Source organism: Glycine max (genome assembly GCF_000004515.6).
Source record: "Glycine max cultivar Williams 82 chromosome 13 unlocalized genomic scaffold, Glycine_max_v4.0 Gm13_scaffold_21, whole genome shotgun sequence".
Lineage (NCBI taxonomy): Eukaryota > Viridiplantae > Streptophyta > Magnoliopsida > Fabales > Fabaceae > Glycine > Glycine max.
Window position 1 is genome coordinate 721,812 of NW_024464684.1, and position 16,439 is coordinate 738,250.

The following is a 16,439-nucleotide window of genomic DNA, read 5'->3' on the forward strand; positions in this document are numbered from 1 at the left end:
AAGCCCAAAAGGAAAAAAAAAAAAGGTATAAAAGAAAGAAAAAAAATTATGTCCAGTCAAAGATATATATTTGGAAAAGCCAAATTATGTCCAGTCAATCATATTTCAAGCAACTACTGCATCTAATTGGAAACTAATGGCTAAAATATTATTAAAGCAAACACAACACTTTATTCAAAAATTCTAGCTTACCACACAAAAGGGGTACCTTAGCAGCCATGGTCCTAGGTCTTGCCCATTTTGAAAGAGCTGTTTCTGATTTATCAGAGTCAAAATTTGACGTGGAACAACGACTAACAGCAGCAATGTCTAAAGCCTTGTTCCACCTGTAATTAGAGACAGACCAGTTAATTGTAAACCTTCATGATTTTATAATAAAAATTACAATTCATGTAGGTTTTGTTTAAAAAAAAAGTCCATTGAAAAATATAATTATTTTCATATATAATACTATAAGAAATAGTTAGATATGATAAGATTATTAGTATCTTTTAGTGACTGTGTATAAAAATTAGTAAATTCAACACCATAGCTCCTCACAACCAACATCTTCCTCTTTTGAATCAAAGTTATCAGAAAGTAGATCTTTGAAGGAGAATGTGGTTTGCAGCTTTAGATTCCCCACCTTCCTCCTCTTTGAGCTTGTGGTTTTTTCGGTAACAATAACTTCATCCAACTTGCAGATTAGGCTTATACAAATTTCTGCACTTGTTGAAGCTCATTGCTCTGAATGTGATCTCTCCCTCTTTTGATTCATAGTTCACTGTTACCATTTGCGCACCTCCTTTGATATATAATGCGAACCAACCATAAAAATTTACCCAAAAGCATGTCAAAGACATAATATAAATAAAAAACATAAAAAGAAATCTCGTGACTTAATTACAAGGAACATTAATTTTCATTACTTTCTGACTCAACTACAAATAGAAGAAATAGGTTTGTCTATGGTTATAAGAGAAGGGAGAATGAATGAAAAAAGGCTAATCACTAATAAAAGGATATCTTACCATAACTGCTACACAAACATAATTATAATGGCACAACTACTAACTGATGACACCCTAATGCCAAGCTATAATTATGTCACAGTCACACCAATAAAAACAGAGAATTAGTAGTTTCAGAGCATTTTTTGCTCTGTTCAGAGTTTAACAACGAGATGTCTGTATGAAGTATGAACAATTCTTTTAAACGCACAAATCCTTCTAAAATATTCAGCAAGCTATAATAACCAATAAATGAATTATTATGTATATGTAAATATACTAAAGCATGTCAAGGTATAAACAAAAATGATAAAGCGAGAGAATTACCTGGTCCTTAATTTCATCAATTTTTTTACCTCTCTCCACTGGTAAGCCTCTTCAGCTGTACACTCAGACTGTGAGGTAGGATTGGGGAGAGCCAGAATGAGAGGTTTCTGCAAGTCAGGCATGACAGTGTAGTTCATATTTAAAATCATACATCTAAATACTCACACAAATACTCATCCACAAGAAGAGTGACACAAGGTTTTACATCATTGTTTGAAGTCATAGCCTCAACTACTTCCTTTGTAAATGTTCTTCCCACTCCTGATGATCCAATCAAAACTGTTGGCTTGATCACCTGAAAGTGTGCAGTAATTAAGGATAATAAGGCCTAAGGCAACCTATTGCAGGCCATAAACAGACATATTAAACACCTTGACTGCCTCTAGGAGACTGTTAACAGGCTCATGTTCATGAACCCTGCATTAGAAAACTGAATCAAATTGATACAAACAAAAAATGAATGTGAAGAGAAGAGATTCCCTTTGGAACATATCATGTTTCTACTACCTTTGAGTCTACAAGCCATATCTTCTTGCGACTCTCTTCTATGGGTGCCTTGGTCTGCCTCAGAAACAATAGAAATATAAATAGAACTTCACCAACTGTAATTTGAAATGAACTCAAGAAACCACCGATGTTACTGATATATAAACAATAGCTGATTCACCTGCTTTGACATCTCAAGAGCTATTAGCTGGGCTATACCAGTTCCTGCCTGTAAGCATGACAAAAATGAGTTAGACTAACTAATTCGTTAACAAAACAATAGCCAGTGTGTTGGCATACATAAAAAATCCAATGCAATATAATCAAGCATAAAAAATCCAACGCAATATAATCAAGCATAAAAAATCCAACGCAATATAATCAAGTATAAAAAATCAAATGCAATATACTCATTTATTACTTTTGGTTGCTTCCCTTCCCTTCAGCAGCATGGAAAGCAGCATAGATAACAAGTCAGAAAAAAGGGGAAAAATAAATAATGGTCTTACTTCTCCAGCACCAAGGAAGAGGAATGTGTACTCCGGCAATGTACCACCAATGAGTTTTAGGGCTGCTACAACTCCAGCTAGAACAACAGATGCAGTCCCATAAAATAACACATTAACAATAAGAACACATACTAACAATATTCAAGAAATAGAGGAGAGCTTTTGTAAGACAAAGTACCTGTATATCGTCATTGAAAACGAGATGAGTTGTCCCATATTTAGCAAGTAACTCAAAAGCATCGTCATTTGCAAAGTCTTCAAACTGCAAAAATCATTTGAAATTGAAAAATCAGACATAATAATTGAAGAACATAGGTTCAGAAGCCACATCAACCATGCATGGAATGTGTAACAACCTGCACAAGGACTTTTTCCCCGTAATTTTGCTTCACAGCAGTCATAAACTCATGCATAAGGTCATAATATTCCTAAGAAGAAAACATTCAAGTTGCCGCAGATCAATACAAGTTATTAATGGTACAATAATATGATAAGATAATAAAATAATTTTGAGCAAGACCTATATGTTATGCAATGAAGTGCTGTGTACAAAGCCAATTTACCAACAAGAACTCATTGGGAGTGGTAGTTCGTAACTGCATCAAAAGAAATATCAGGAGGTTTGACAATCTGATTCCACAAGACCTCATTCCTACGTGTACCATATGCACCTTTACTTGGTTCATCCAGTTGCTCCAGCAGATAATTCAATTAATAAACACAATTAAACCAAAACACTGATACAATAACCCACGAACACATCCATTAAAAAGCTTTAATCCAACAACAACGCCTTATCTCACTAGGTGGGGTCGGCTACATGGATCAACTTCCGCCATAATGTTCTATCAAGTACCATACTTCTATCCAAATCATTAAGTTCGAGATCCTTTTTGATAACCTCTCTTATAGTCTTTTTGGGTCTTCCTCTGCCTCGAATTGTTTGCCTTCTCTCCATCTGGTCTACTCTCCTCACTACAGAGTCTACCGGTCTTCTCTCTACATGCCCAAACCACCTAAGTCTATTTTTCACCATCTTCTCTACAATAGGCGCTACTCCAACCCTCTCTCTAATAGCTTCGTTTCTAATTTTATCCTGTCGAGTCTTACCACACATCCACCGCAACATCCTCATCTCCGCTACACCTACTTTATTCTCATGTTGGCTCTTGACCGCCCAACATTCTGTTCCGTACAAAATCGCCGGTCTTACCGCAGTCCGATAAAACTTTCCCTTTAGCTTGATCGGTACTTTTGCATCACATAACCCCTGATCGGTACCTTTGATCGGTACATTAAAAAGCTTTAATCCAATTAGCCAAAATTACAACCCACGACAGAACTTTTCCAATTGACCACATCTTTCTAGTTGGATGCAAAGGGAAAAGAAAAACATATTCGCCAATTAAAACAATTAAGCTAACAAAAACTAAATCCAGAGAAGAAGAAATTACTCTTGAGGTGGTGGAGAAGAAGCCTTGTTGGGAGGTTCGCTAAGGCTTCCGTTATGTGACCACTCATTTTCGGAGACAGATGTTATAGAAGAGGGAAGGGAGGAAAGGAAGCCATGGAAGAAGAGGAAGATTTGGACGAGGTCGATTCCACCACCGAGATCGAGATTGAGCTAGAAAATCTCGGGGAAGGGGGTCTTGTAGGCATGGTAGCCGTGGTTGGTGGCAACAAAAGCGAATCACCCATGGAAGAGGGGACGCGAAGATGGCACGCCGTGTTTGGTGGAGGCTCGGATTAGGGTGTTTTGGGTTCACATCTGGACAAAGATGATGTTTATTGGGCAGATCTGGCTGGTTTGGTGGTGTTGGAGGTGGATGTTCGCCGAGGAGGTTCCGATCTAGCTGATGGTGGAGGTGTGGGAGGTGCGAGAGAAAGAGAAAAGAAAAGAAAAAATGAAACTTCACATGTCCCTTGGAGGCGTAGGATCCGACGGCGATGTTGGAGCCGGGAATGATCGTGGAGTCGCCGACCTCGTCGAGTTCAATGCCCGGAGGGATCAATAGCTGGGATTCAAAGGAAGACGAAGGAAGAGGGTTGGTGGTGGGGGTTTTGGAGGCGTTGCTTGAATGGGAAAGAGGGTGGCGGAAGGAGAAAAGAGAGGTGGGACACTGCAGGTTTTGGAGAAGAGAGAGGTGGCGGAAGGAGAAGAGAGAGGTGGAGGTTTTGGAGGCGTTCCTTGAATGGGCTACACGACACTGAAGGTTATTTAGCTAGGGCTTTTTTGTCTTTAGAATTACGACGGTTTTTTACTAAAACCCATCGTAAATTTTATTAAATATAACATTTTAAGGCGGTTTTCATTAACCGTCTTAGAATGTGCGTCATAAAATGCATTTTTCATCACAATTACAAAAATGCCACCGTCTGACTTTCTAAGGCGGTTCCTAGAGAACTGTCGTAGAATAGTTGTCGTAAACAATTAAATTTGTAGTAGTGATAAAAGCTATTAGATAAGGATGCAACAAACGTGACAAAAATATGCTATATCAAACTATGAGAAGAAAAAACCATGCTTTGATACAAATACAAATTATCAAGCCAAATCAGATGCTTCCCTAGTGCAAACACCAGAGCCTTTGTTCTTCAACGACATGGACGTGAGAATCTATTCAATAATAGTCTAATATACAAAGTATGATGTTTCAAATGTTTATTGCCTTCATTCTTTTCCAATCATTACATAAACAAATAAGATGACCATCTTTTGCCAATTAAAATATCATCATAATGATATTGGGTTTACTGTTCCCAACTTTATTCTGTTAATAAAATCATCAACTGGCATGGTTCCAAGCTCCCCACCAAACCTAGATCTAACTGTGACTGTTTCTGTTTCAACTTCCTTTGAGCCCACAACAGCCATTAATGGAATTTTCTGCTTCTCTGCATTTCTTATTAGTTTAGGTAGGCGCTCTCCATGGCAAACTTCAGCTCGGATGCCATACATTTTCAGTTTGTTGGTCACAACATTGCAATATTCAAGCTGCATTAGATATAATAGAGAAAAATAATTCCCATTAATTCACTACCATGTTCGCATAATTTTTTTTAAAATATCAGTCTCCCTAGTTAGGAACTTGGCAGTCCTATAAATATAACAAAATATGCAAATAGTTTTAAAATTAACTAACAAATGCATCTCGTTGTCAATCTGATAGAACAAGAAAATGATGGAAGAGATATATATGTATTGAACAATGAAAAACCTCAAATGGAACAGTTCATACAAGCAAATACTGATCTGACTTGCAATAAGAAAACAAAATGAGTGCAAAGAAAACGAAGAAAAGGAAATGATATGAACAACTCCTCCCTCAAGCCAGTAGGCTTCCCAAACCTTTTCCAAATACCTCCTCTCCTAGACACTGTTCATAACCAACCCTTTATTAACAGTTGTCCCCTTTCTGTTATTTTTCTCTCCTTAACTGAATCGTCCACCTCTAGCTGGACCCCTCTTTTCTTACTTCTTTCTTTCATACACATTGAGGCCTTTATCATTATCATTGGGCCTCTGAGGCTTTCTTCTCTTATACACCTTAGTTTTGGGCAAAATCATATTGTCTGTTTTTGCATTCTTTGTGGTGATTTTGCCCTATGACCCATTCACGTCACAACTAAGGGGCTATTTAAACTGAGAAAATGTTTTATTTTTTTCATTTTTAAATATAAATATTGCATCATGTTTTCACTTTATTTCTTATAGATATAGCAGAGGGAAGTACAACATATAATCAGAATATACAAATCATCGAAGATTTCTTAGTAGTCAATTACCTGGGCATCAGTAACAGGTAAAACTCGAGCTTGTATTGGAGAAAGCCATAATGGAAAATCACCAGCATAATGCTCAATGAGAATGTCAAAGAATCTTTCCAATGATCCAAGCACTGCTCTATGGATCATTATAGGCCTCCTTTTCTCAGTATTTGAGTCAACATATGTGATGTCAAAACGCTGTGGTAGATTGAAATCAACCTGTTTAAGTTGAAAAGAATTTTAAGTTAAGCCAAGACGGAAATAATTCCCTGCAAATTGATTCATTCAAGATTAAGTAACCAATTTCCAATATATAAGAAATAAACAGAATAGCCACAAGCCTTAAACCCCTGACGAGTTAAGAGATTTAAGACAAAGCTTAGGATAGTCCATGCAGGTACATGATTAGTTTCAATTCTGTAACTTCCTCCCTCATGGAAGATTCGTTGGGCTTAAAGCATGGACAATGTAGATGCCAAATGTGCCTAGTTCTAAATGAGCAGCAGGCGCCACAATGCCAGGGGAAGCAAGGATATACTCCTGACCACTTGGTCACATAAACTCTACTTGAATTTAAGTGTGAGGAAATTTCACTCACATAACTCTTGATATTCATGTTTCAGCTTACAATTTATAGAGTACAAAGCATAAGAGAGAGAAAGGGGGAAAAGACAGCCTAGCCTAGTCTATGTGACAGCCTAGTCTAGTCTATGTCTGCTGACTTCTAAAACAAGGAAAAAATATTTAGTAATGATGCATACAAATCTAATTTAGAAACCCCAAAAGATATTCAACACTCCCCCTCAAGCTGGAGCATATAGATCATATGCACCAAGCTTGGAACAAATAGACTGAATCCTAGGTCCTCGCAATGACTTAGTCAAAATATCTGCTGGCTGATCATTAGAGCTAATGAACTCAGTGATAATTTCTTTGGACAATAGCTTCTCCCGAATGAAATGACAGTCAATTTCTATGTGTTTGGTTCTCTCATGAAAGACTGGATTTGAAGCAATATGGAGAGCGGCTTGGTTATCACAATATAACTTCATCTGCCCAACTTCACAGAATCTCAATTCTTGAAGTAGTTGTTTGATCCACATAAGTTCACATGTAGCCATGGCCATAGATCTATATTCAGCCTCTGCACTGGACCGGGCAACAACAGTTTGCTTCTTGCTCTTCCAAGAGATAGCATTCCCTCCAATGGAAACACAATATCCGGATGTGGATCTCCTATCCATAGGACAACCAGCCCAATCTGCATCACAATACCCAGATACTTGTGTATTACCTTTGTCTTCATAAAGTAATCCTTGTCCTGAAGCTCTCTTAATGTATCTAAGAATACGCATAACAGCATTCCAATGATCAACACGAGGATTTTGCATAAATTGGCTCACCACTCCAATAGCAAAGGAAATATCAGGTCTTGTAATGGTGAGATAAATGAGTTTTCCCACAAGTCTTCTATATCTCTCGGGATCAGGACACATTTCACTCTGATCTGCCAGGAGCTTCAGATTTGGATCCATAGGGCTATCAACAGGTCTACAATTTTGCATGCCTGTTTCCTCCAAAATGTCAAGGGCATACTTCCTCTGAGAGATCACAACACCATCTCCTGACTGAGCCACCTCAATACCAAGGAAGTACTTCAAATATCCCAGGTCTTTGGTCTGGAAATGACTGAATAAGTGCTCCTTTAGCTGAACAATCTTAGTAGCATCATTCCCTGTAATCACTATATCATCAACGTATACTATCAAATAAACACATTTTCCAGGGGATGAATGACAATAAAAAACAGAATGATCAGCCTCACTTCGTTTCAACCCAAAAAGTTGAACAATATGACTGAATTTACCAAACCAAGCCCGAGGGAATTGCTTCAACCCATAGAGAGATCGACGCAGCTTACAAACAAGACCATACTCCCCCTGAGCAACAAACCCAGGAGGTTGCTCCATATAAATCTCCTCCTCAAGATCACTGTTATAATTATGTGTATCTATTGAGAGATTTTCTGTTGTTTAGCTTTCTTAGTTTTCCTGCTTAGCTTGTTGTAGAAGACAGCAGTATGGCTTGTCTTGTCAAGCTGTCCCTTTCTTCCTTGATGTATATATATATGTTATTTTGAATGAAATAAAGTAAGCAAGTGAGAGAATAGTTCTTCCTCACTCTAGTCACAGCTTCAACTATCACCATGGAGGAAAGCATTCTTAATGTCAAGCTGATGAAGAGGCCAATGACGCATGGCTGCCATAGCAAGAAACAGACGAACAGTGGTGATTTTAGCCACAGGAGAAAGGTGTCACAATAATCAAGGCCATAAATCTGAGTATAGCCTTTAGCTACCAATCGAGCCTTAAGCCGATCAACCTCACCATTAGGCCCAACTTTAACTACATAGACCCATCTACAACCCACAGTCTTCTTGCCAGGTGGAAGAGGAACAAGTTCCCAAGTACCATTATTTTCAAGGGCCTGCATTTCATCAATCATAGCCTGTCGCCATCCAGGATGACTAAGTGCCTCATGAACATTAGAAGAAACATGGTGTGAGGATAAAGAGAAAACAAAGGAAGAATATGAAGGAGACAAGCGATGGTAACTCAAAAAATTATAAATAGGATGAGAGTTGCGAGTGGATTGAGTACCTTTTCGGATGGCAATGGGCCAGGCTGACTCAGAGTGATGAGAGACAGGTGAGGAAGCAGGATCCATGGTTGGAGGACTAGTTGGAGAAGGATGAGAATCACAAGGGGAGGCTTCAGGTACTGTAGAATCAGTTGGCCGTGTCCTGTGATGATATGTAAGCAGAGGTGGAAAGACAACTTCAATTGAATTTGGTAGAGAAGATGGGACTTCATTGACATTTTGGTCGAAGTTACCTAGAGAACAAGGAATCGGAAGTACTTCCTGGAGAGAAGAAGAATGATCTACAGAGGATGAGAAGAAAGGTGTGTCTTCAAAGAAGGTTATATCTACAGACATATAATATCGTCTTGTGATTAGAGAGTAGCATTTGTAACCCTTTTGAAGACGAGAATAACCCAAAAAGACACATTTTACTGACTTAGCTAAAAGTTTGTCTAAACCAGGGGAAAGATCATGGACAAAACAAGTACAACCAAACACTCTAAGAGAGACATGAAACAATGGATCATGAGGAAAGATAATTGAGTGAGGAATTTGGTTTTCAAGAGAAGAAGAAGGCATCCTATTAATTAAGAAGCATGCAGTAAGCACTGCGTCTCCCCAATGATGTGTAGGAACATTAGAATTTAACATTAGGGAACGAGCAGTTTCAAGAAAGTGACGATTTTTCCTTTCAGCTATGCCATTTTGTTGAGGTGTATGAGGACATGTGGACTGGTGTAGGATACCTTTTGAGGATAAAAAAGAGGAAAGATCATGAGAGAAATATTCTTTTGCATTATCACTTCTTAAAATCTTGATTGTTTTTCCAAATTGATTTTCAATCTCATTGCAAAACAACTTAAATATGGGCAAAAGTTCAGATCTATCTTTCATTAAATAAACCCAAGTACATCTGGAGAATTCATCAATGAAGGTTACAAAATATCGAAAACCAAAAGATGTAACACGACTTGGTCCCCAAATATCAGAATGAATGGTAGAAAAAGCCGAATCACATCTTTGTACAGTTTGAGGAAATGATGACCTAACATGTTTTCCTAGTTGACAAGACTCACAGTCTAAGACTTGAAGGTTTTTAAGACTAGGAACCATTATTTTCAGCTTGGATAAACTTGGGTGACCTAGACGATCATGCAAAAGTTTGGGTTTTGAGGATGCAAAACAGGATATCGGAGAGCTGGATTCTAAATAATACAGTCCTCGTGATTCACGTCCTTCTCCAATCAGTCGACCCGTCCCATGTTCTTGAATAACAAAGGAATTAGCGGTAAAGGTTACTGAACAATTTAATGAGCGAGTCAACTGACTTAATGAGATTAGATTATATGGACACTGAGGAACAAATAATACAGAATTTAATTTCAATGAAGGAGATAATATAATTGACCACTTCCTTGAGACGCAACTTTGGACCCATTGGCTACAGTAACAAGGTGAGGAATCTTTGGAAAGAAAATAGATGAAAAGGAGGACTTGTTACCAGAGATATGATCAGAGGCACCTGAGTCAAGTATCCAAGGGCTAGGACTTCCGATTGATTGAGAAACGCATGCTGTTGAGAAACATGGTACTGATGAAGATGATGCTTGATTGTTGGATTTCTCGGACTTGAGCTTCAAATACTCTTGGTATTCCTCATCAGAAAACTTAGACTCAGATTTTTTTGACTTGGATACCTGTGCCACTTTGTCAGGGAAGCCATGCAAAGAGTAACAATTTTCTTGAGTGTGGCCCATCCTCTTACAATATGTGCATTGCGGACGTCCACTTCTTCCATTGCGGCCTCCTCTACTGTTACGGCCTCCCCCTCTCCCACGAGGTGCCACCATGGCTGATGTTTCCACAGCATCAGTGAGATTTTCATCCTTCAATGCATGAGGTACACGGAGAAGCCTAGTAATGAGAGAATCCATCAATGGGACTTGATCTCCAGCTAGGACCTGATCACGTACATGATCAAAATCTGAGTGTAGACTCCTCAAGATAAGGACCATGTAGAACTTGTCCAATTTCCTATTCACCTCTTCCAACAAATCAGCCACAAGAAACCTTCTCAGCTCTTCTACTGCTGCCCGAGCTTTACCCATATGTGCAATCATGTCATGGTTAGATTGCTTGAGAGCTGTAACTTTCACAGTCGCATCAAATAGGCTTTGAATATCGTTGGCGAAGATCTCTTGGGCCTTCTTCCAAAAAAGATGACATGTTTTAAAAGATCTGAAAATTTCCAAAACATCTGACTCGACCGATTGCCACAGAACAGCACATAGTTGATAATCTACCTTCTCCCATTCAGGTTTCTTGTCGTTTGGAACAGCATTGACGTTTTTCTCTAGGTGGTCATGGTACCCTTGACCAAGAAACCACAACTCAACTGAAGCAGACCACGACAAATAATTTTTCCAGTTGAGCTTGGCAGTTGCAATGGTTGGGGTTCCAGAAAATGAAAAAATAGGACCAGAAGTAGCCATTTTGACCCAAAAAAAAATTCCGGCGAGATTCCGACGGCCGGAGTGCGGCGGCCGGCGGCGGCAGACTGTGGCCAGAGGCGGCGGACGGTGGCCGGAGGCAGCGGACGGTGACGGCGGCGACGGTGATGGCCGAAACCCGCTCTGATGCCAACTTGAATTTAAGTGTGAGGAAATTTCACTCACATAACTCTTGATATTCATGTTTCAGCTTACAATTTATAGAGTACAAAGCATAAGAGAGAGAAAGGGGGAAAAGACAGCCTAGCCTAGTCTATGTGACAGCCTAGTCTAGTCTATGTCTGCTGACTTCTAAAACAAGGAAAAAATATTTAGTAATGATGCATACAAATCTAATTTAGAAACCCCAAAAGATATTCAACAACTCTAATACATGGCCCCATTTGGATAGACAACTAATTTTGATAGCTTAATGAGATTATTTTAGTAAAACTATTACAACAACACCCATCAACTAAGCTGTCTCTAGCTTTTATTACAGCTTATTTTCATAAGCCAGAACCCCAAAATAGTTTTAGGGGTTTTCTAAGCTGTTTTCATATACTCATTCATCCAAACAAGACAACAATATCCCCAAAAGTGCAGTAGCCAAAATAAGCAGAAAATACTATAACAAAAAGAAAACTGAAAATAAGACTTCCCAAATCAGGCCATGTCATTCGTTCAAGACTGAATCTCTTCAAACCTAAAGCTATTAGATGAAGGCAAATAAGTGCTATAGGAACAAATTATGAGTAAAGAATTGCCTGTATGGTTTAGCATTGCCACTTCCTACCAAGAGCATCCTCAATCTTGATATCAATCTTTGGCCCATAAAAGGCACCTCCTCCATCATCAATTTGATAGGTCCAACCTTTATCATCCAAAGCATCTTCTAAAGCAGAGGTAGCTTTTTCCCATATATCATCATCTCCCACAACCTTTTCAGGCCTTGTAGATAAATTTACTTCATACTTTTCAAAACCAGCCTTGTAGATAAATTTACTTCGTACTTTTCAAAACCAAATTGTAATAGTATTTCTTCAGTAAGATCTAGGACACCCCTGATCTCATCTTTAATCTGGTCATCTAAACAAAATATATGTGCGTCATCCTGTAAAAACGATATATTGAAGTCAAACAAGAAGCAATTTAACAACCAATTTGCAAAAACAAATTAGAAACCAAATGTAGCAATTTCTAGAATGCCAAACAATAGTGTACATTAAGGCACCACATGATGGGGAAAAAAAAGGTGACCCAGTGCATGAGGTTTGCACAATTGTAGGCTCCAGGACAGTCAAATGTACACAACCATACCAGTGAGACTGGGCACTCTTTCTACTAAGTAGAAGTCAACATTGAGGACAAATTTTAAGATAAGCTGGATCATTATAATCTTAGTAGTTCACAAGACGATGAGCTAGGTATAACAACAAACCTGTGTGAAACCTCTAACACGGAAAAGGCCATGTAAACTTCCAGATAGTTCATATCTATAAACAGTTCCTAATTCTGCTACCCTGATAGGGAAATCACGATAGGAATGAAGCTTGCTTTTGTACACCAAAATATGATAAGGACAATTCATTGGCCGAAGCTGATGAAGCTCATCCTCAACGCTCATCTGATCATACATATTCTCTTTGCAGAAATCCAAATGACCACTGATCTTCCAAAGATCAGCTTTTGCCACATGCGGTGTGTACAGTAGATCATAGCCACGTTTCATGTGAATTTTTTTCCAGAAATCTTCAATTATGTGTCTGACCATAGCACCGTTTGGGTGCCAGAAAACTAGACCCCCACCAGCATCATCCTGCATGAATATAGTAAAATTATTTACCCACAAAATTAGGAATAATAAAAATAATCCCTAATATCTGTGTCATCAATAAAATAAAAAATAGAAAGCAAAATCAATGAGCAGAACAATAGGAAGTATAAACAGCACTGTTAATTTTACCTGTATAGAAAACAAATCAAGATCTTGCCCTAGGCGCCTGTGATCTCGACGCTTGGCTTCCTCTTTGAAGTGAAGGTAAGCTTTCAACTGCTCTTCATTCTCCCATGCAGTACCGTATATCCGTTGCAACATTGGCTTCCTTTCCAGCACAGAGGTCCCACCACTCATCACCTTTAAGGAAAAAGGAATACAAGATGAGACAAAAAAACAGATGAGACACCACAGGCAATAACTTCCTTTTAATGCAATGTGAAACCTGCAGCACTCTCTCTGAGCATATCCTTGCCTCATCATTGTTATTCTACTTTACACTTCCATCTTCACAGTTCCAATATCAGACACATTGCATTGTCCATATTCATTCTGCTGAAGCATGTTAATTGATCATGTTAAAGATGCAGAAGAAGTTCAGTGCTCTAAATACTTAGGCTCAGTGACCATATAGTTTAGAGGCAACTAAGAAATATAACTCCCCTGTTGATTAAGGGTAACCAAACAGATACCACACTACATCATTACCAACTTTAAATATACGGCAACATGAAACATATTCTTGCCATATTAAAATAAGGGCAAGTAAAATGCAGTGGCAAGATTGACAAATAGAAAATCGAAGTATTATGCTATGGCTCAAACTACTAATGAACCGGTTACAAGTGTGGGTGATGATGAGATTGGCAGTGGCTATAGAACTACTAAGTCTACACAAATTTTGCCGTACACATATCGAGACAGATTCTCATTTGATCCAAGAGAAATCTCAGCAAGTATATAATTCTACCAATCATATGTGCTATAGGATGTGTTACAGATTTTTTTAATCAAGTTATAGGTTATAATTATATCAGTAAAAATATAGGCAAGATTAACATATACACCATAGCATGAGGTAGTGTTTTAAAATGTAATAATTTATGTTAGCTGTTCTTGTACTACACTTGGTATAAATAGACACATACAAAGTCTAGAAATCATGAAGTTATCACATCCATATATCAACTCTTATCTATGCTTTCACCAAAGTGAGTAGTATACACATGCATGGAGCATAACAATAATGAACTAAGTGCATACATGACACTCTCTATGTTTCGGCATGAGAGAATTAAAACGGTAAAAACTGAGAAGAACAAGAACAAGAACACTACCGATGTGATAAATGGTGATGGGATCCTCCTTAATGCTTTCCAAAATCTCCAACTTGTATGGTTCATTCAGAGCGGATATTCTTCTACGAGCTTCACCTCTAGAAACTTCTTCTCTTGCAAGTGGCAGGCAAATTTTTTCCAATAATTCGATCCTGCATGCAACATGCAACATGCAACATTAAGAATCGCATTCCCGTGGTTCGCAGTGCAGTGCATAGTGCATAATTTGCTTGCGAAGCATGAAAAGAAAATAAAAAAGACCCCAAACATAGAAAATATTTAATGGACTGTTTCTGCTTACCATCTCTTTCTTACTTCTCTTCAAATCTTTATCAGTCAAAGGCTCGGTATCGAAGTCATAATAAAACCCATTCTCTATCCAAGGCCCAATTGTGACTTTTGCATCAGGGTAAAGCTTTTGAACAGCCATTGCCATCACATGCACTCTGCATGCCTGCAAGGTAAACCACAAAATTGCATTGCACATTACCGTGTGGCGGATTCCGAAAAGCCTCTCAGATGATTCGTTGGAAGGGAGAACAAGCTGATTGGGATTAGGGTTAGGGTTGGGGTTGGGATTGACGGAAACCTGGCGATTGAGGGGCGTTTTGATTTTGTGGTTGGAGAAAGGAAGGAGCCAAAACCAAAACCAAAACGACGTCGTGCTTTAAGGGGAGCGATAGAAGAGGTTGAAAATGTTGTGGCAACCGCGAAGGAAGAAGACCAGACGACACGATCAAAATGAAAATGTGTGTAACACACTCACTTATCTCCCTTCGCCTCACTCCCTTTGGTATATGTGTTAAGTTTTCAGTTTCAACTTATTTTAGTTTGCTTTAAAGTTAAAAATGAAGATAAGTTGAAACTCAAAACTTAAATCAGATACTGAATTTAGAATTCAATGATAATTAAGGTATTTATAGGAAAAAAATAAAAAAATGAGTTTGTCATATTATAGTTTATTAGTCTATCTGTTTTCAATTACCGTTAACAAATTATTTATTATTAAAATTTTAAAGTAATTATAAGATAATAAGTAATTAATAAAATTATTCATCATTCAAAATTTAAAAGTAAAAAGAAGAATTAAACCTATAGCCTCTTATTGTGAGAAGCAAACTAAACTACTAAACCACTTTTGTTTCTTGTAAATTAAGTAAGAATTAATTTATTTATTTACATTTTTTTATGTTATAAATTTGCATATTGTATTATTAATATTACATTATTATTATTTTATTATTTATATTTTTAGTTATAAAATTTTATTTATTTTTTATTTATATCTTATTATTTATAAATAACAAAACATAAATAAGATAATATAAATAATATAAATATAAATGAAATATATAAATAATAACATATAAATGAAAAATATAATGATACAAATATAAATAATAACATATAAATAAGAAAACATAAATAACATCATATAAACAATAAAAAAAATATAATGATCCAAATATAAATAATAAAATGTAATTAATGAAATATTAGTTATCTTGTAAATGTAATTTTTAAAATTATTTACTAGTCATGAATATAAATATCTATGAACCGGTGGAATGCTCACTTTGTTAAGATTTGAGATAAGTAGTTAAAAATACTTATTATATGCAAAACAAACTTAAAATATTAAAATCTTTCAATTATATATTAGTTATCGCATAATTTATTCAAACTTCATCTATTTCAATTTTCTCAATATTAATTAACTATCACTAATCGTTGAATTTTTAAATTTTTGCTATAAAATCGCTTTGAATTATTTATTATCTTGTAAATTATTTATTGGAGTTTTAAAACACATATATATTAATTTTTTTACCTTAAAATATTATATTTTGAAAGAATCAATGACAATGCTTACAAAGTTGAGCTGCCCGGCGAGTATAATGTTAGTTCCACCTTCAATGTCTCTGATTTATCTCTATATACTTAGAGTAGAATTTTAACCACGTGATTTTCTTCTATTTTCTCTCTACTAATGATGAGGACATGACCAAGAGCAAGGGCAAGGATCCACTTGAAGGACTTGGAGGACCTATGACAAGGGCTAGAGCAAGGAAAGCCAAGGAAGCTCTTCAACAAGTGCTGTCCATACTATTTGA

The 16,439-nt window shown here is 37.1% G+C and overlaps 1 pseudogene; it reads right to left on the reverse strand.

Annotated features, from left to right (window-relative positions):
- Positions 1 to 4,898: 4,898 nt before the first annotated feature.
- On the reverse strand, positions 4,899 to 14,990 carry LOC100812385 (threonine--tRNA ligase, chloroplastic/mitochondrial 2-like; annotated as a pseudogene).
- Positions 14,991 to 16,439: the final 1,449 nt, after the last annotated feature.